This window comes from Bison bison, unplaced genomic scaffold (assembly GCF_000754665.1).
Source record: "Bison bison bison isolate TAMUID 2011002044 unplaced genomic scaffold, Bison_UMD1.0 scf7180017864466, whole genome shotgun sequence".
Taxonomy (NCBI): Eukaryota; Metazoa; Chordata; class Mammalia; order Artiodactyla; family Bovidae; genus Bison; species Bison bison.
Genome location: NW_011495027.1, coordinates 6,282,077 through 6,286,342, shown reverse-complemented (window position 1 = coordinate 6,286,342; position 4,266 = coordinate 6,282,077).

Below are 4,266 nucleotides of genomic sequence, written 5' to 3'. Positions count from 1 at the left end.
CGCGGGGAGCGGGCAGGACGCGCCCAGAGACACGCGGAGAAAGGGCAGCGCCGCCGCCTGCTGCCGGCCTCGGTGCGGTTAATCACGCGCTCCCCTCTCGCTGCTGATTTGCAAGAGCAGATTAATCAGAGCGCGCGGCTTGATGAAATTTGCTGTTATTGTGCCCATTTTTAGCAACATCTTTTATTATCTTCATTATTCATTTACAGGGGACCGGCATCAATTATGCAAATGAGTTCACAGACTTTGCAGATTACTTCATTTGCCGCTATTGTTTGTGGAAATTTAATTATTAAATATTATTAAGCTTGCGTTTTCTTCAATTTTCCAAGGCTTAGTTTCATTTGATTTTTCCTCCAGCTGCTCTTCTTTCCTTTCAGTGCCAAAACAGCTCCTCATCAAAGCGGCTCTGGCATGTGAAGACCAAATAAAATCTCCTCAATTTAATAATTTTGATGTTAGTCCCTTGTTCTCAGCTGCTTGCTCAAAGCAATGCAGAGAGGAACGCAGAGCACATTCAATTTAATGAGCAGAAATTGAATTCAAGTTTGTTCGGAATTGACTTCAATTAAGCAGAGTCTTAATGATAAATTAATCTCTTTTCTTTATTCCCTAGAATTTGTTTTTCAAAGTAGGAAATTGGACTACATTGAAAGACCAAATAAAGAATACCAATTTTAACTAGATCGTGGAACTGATAGCAAAATTTAATTCTTTATAGGAACGTACTTGGACAAATAGCATTCTTTCTATGGCATGTATTATAATTTATATTCATTGTTACCACTTACACTTCCATGGCATGGATAAAATGGCAGTTGAATTAAATATGTGCTTGTAATAGACTTCAGAGTTTTAATCTTTATTAAGAAACTCTAATTGAATGCATAATTAGCTTTTCAGGCTTTAGGAAATTCAGTTTAATATCTATGTGAACTGAAAACATTGATCAGAATTTTAAAGCAATTTTTATGAATGTGTTTTTGAGAAGAAATTATCAGGCTGTCTATAAAATGGCATTTTAAATTGAATAACAAGAATCTGAGGCAAGGAATTAGGTTCATCCTGTGTTGTTGTATAGAGGGAGCCAGGGCTTCCATGGAACCAGGGCCAGCACTGGTAATTCTAAGTTCCTTTTATTAAAACTTCTAATGTTCCTCCAGGCCACGAAATCCATTATTCCTGTCCAGACTTGCTGAAAATCAAACTCGAAGCTACTTGGGGATTTTAATGAGGGCGTCCATATTGATTGTATGGTTATAGTGCTTGGGTTTGCTGCCACTGTCAAAAATGTACCTGACATTTTTTTTCACCTGAATCATGGATCATCTTTTCTGGAACATGCAGAGTATAATTCTCCATGCTCCACTTTGCAGAGAACTCTATCTACATATGCCAAATGTTATTATTGCTGTTCCTTCAGGAGTGACCTTAGACGAGACGATGTTTGTTCCAAAGAACTTCAAGCTGTTCACTGTGGTATATTCATAGTCACAAATTTAAAATACATCAGTGTGAGAAAATACATTTAGGCTGTGTACTGTCTCATAGAGTGCATGGGTCTGCTTCCCCTTGCTTCCTGCTCTTTCCATAGATGCATTTATTACTCTTACCCTCTCAGATGTAGTACGTGCCAACTTGACTTGGTCGTGAATTTTAAAATGAATTGGCTGTGATGGAGATTATCTTCTTTGTGTGACAGTACAGCATTGTCATTTCTAGCACTTTTCAGGGTCTACCTGCTGTATGTTAGAATTAAAGATTTATACAATAATAGAATTTTAAAACTGACAGGCAGCTTAAAAATCAACTGGTCCAACTCCTATGTTTTATAGGTGAGGAATCAGGTCCGTAAATGTTATGTAATTTTCCCAAGTCTACAGAGGCAGAGTCAGGACTGAAACTTGCAAGGGTACTAACTTCTTCAAGGAATCTGTTTTTTTCATTCTTCAAGGCTACTTCCAAGTTGGGTAGTGACATCTTTGAGTAAGTGGAAACTAGTTTAAAAAAGACAGGAATTAATTTATTGTCTTGTTCAGACTGGGAAATATATTGATTAAAGTGCATAAAAGCACACACAAACTCGGTGAGCCTATTTATCTGGAACTTAGACAGTTGGGAAGCCTAAATAATGGGATTGCTTTGTGCTCTTCTTTAGTGAGAAAGGAACAAATGAAAAGTTAATAAGCTAGTATCAGGAATTTTTTAAACAAAAAAACCCAGGAAACTTTATAGTGCTATTGGCTCTGTGCATATTAAGTCCTATATTCTACAGTGGAGGTTGACAACATTTTAAATGAGTATTTCCAGAATTAAAAAATTCCACCCTCCTTGAAACACTGTATCCCAAACCTCCTTCATTTCCTTGCAATCTTTCATTTGTTCAGCCTTAATGAGCTGTGAGTCCTGAGCAATTTGCTAGACGTTGAAAATATGAAGACTGATAAGGCTGTAAGGAGGTTACAGTCTAGCTAGGGGAAAAACAGAGAAAGGAACCAATAATTATTGTATGAAATAGTAAGTGTCCTAAAGCACCTAGAGTGCCAGGGATGTGTGGAGGAGGGGCATCTAAAGTGGACTGGGAGGCCTGGGAGAGCTTCTCCCTGCCGTATTTATTTGAGCCCTCCTCCAAAGGCAGTCATTAAGGTGAAGGTGATTGTGGTATGGGGTGGGGTAGGGTGGGGAGGGATGGGTGCAAGTTAGGTTTTACCAGGTAGAAGAAAAAGCAAGTGGGATGCCAAGACAGCATGACATGAAATGAAAGCTGGCTGTAGGTTTGTGCTCAGGAGCGCCGTAGATTGAACTACAAAGCCAGGGGTCAGATCAGTAAGTGCTTTTTGTATTAAATTAAGCATAAGTCTTCCCTGGTGGCTCAGTCGGTAAAGAATCCGCTTGCCAAATGCAGGAGACGCAAGAGACTCTGGTTTGATCTCTCAGTTGGGAAGATAACCTGGAGAAAGAAATGACAACCCACTCAGTATTCTTGCCTGGGAAATCCCATGGACAGAGGAGCATAGCGAGCTACAGTAAATGGGGTAGCGAGAGTCTGACACATCTTTGCGACTAAACCACCATGAAGCATAGGTCATTTCTCCATTTGTCTCAGTCATGGGTGGGAGAGGAGGGGGTGTTGGACACACCTATTTACGCAGCTTCCTTGAGAGGACAAATACATATTCCTGGATCATAGCAATCTTATCCTCATCCCTAACTAATATCTATGTTAGCAGTGATCAGCTGTAACATAAAACAAGTTAGGTGTTTCCCAGGTGGCTCAGTGGTAAAGAATCTGTCTGCCAAGCAGGAGACTCTGATTTGATCCTGGGTTGGGAAGATCCCCTGGAGAAGGAAATGGCAACCCACTCCCATATTCTTGCCTGGGAAATCCCATGGACAAAGGAGTCTGGTGGGCTGCAGTCCATGAGGTTGCAAAAGAGTCAAAGACATGACTTAGCAACTAAACCACCACCACAACAAAAGCAAGTTAGAGGAATTTGGGGGATGGAATAGAGACAGGAAATGGGAGGAGGAAAGCAGAAAAATAGAATGGAGATGTGCATGAGGGCGGAAAGGAGGTACCTGAAATGAACTATTCACAGCTTGTCTAGGGCCCAGCTAGGTCTCTTCCAACAATGCCATTAAAATAATCCACGTACCTTCTGTTCATGGATAATGGCTAGAATCTTATAACTTCTACCCTGATCATACTGTATAATTAGAATTTGTAATGACTGTAATGTTTGTAATGACTTTCTAAGAACTCAAGACTCCAGTGAAATCAAGACAGATTTATAAACTTTTATTAAGTCTTGTGAGAATACTGCCCACATTTTGAGAATCAGTCTCCTTCTTATGGTGAATAGGAATAGTTCATTTAACTTAGAGTTAAGCAAAATACAACATTTCCCCACCATTCTAAATAATTTACCTTACTAAATCACATTTTATTTTGCAGACCTAAAAAATTGAATTTTCAATCTTCAGTTCAGTTCAGTTCAGTTCATTCCAGTTCAGTCGCTCAGTCGTGTCCGACTCTTTGCAACCCCATGAATTGCAGCACTCCAGGCCTCCCACCTGGAGTTCACTCAAACTCACGTCCATCGAGTCGGTGATGCCATCCAGCCATCTCATCCTCTGTCGTCCCCTTCTCCTCCTGCCCCCAATCCCTCCCAGCATCAGAATCTTTTCCAGTGAGTCAACTCTTTGCATGAGGTGGCCAAAGGACTGGAGTTTCAGCTTTAGCATCAGTCCTTCCAATGAACACCC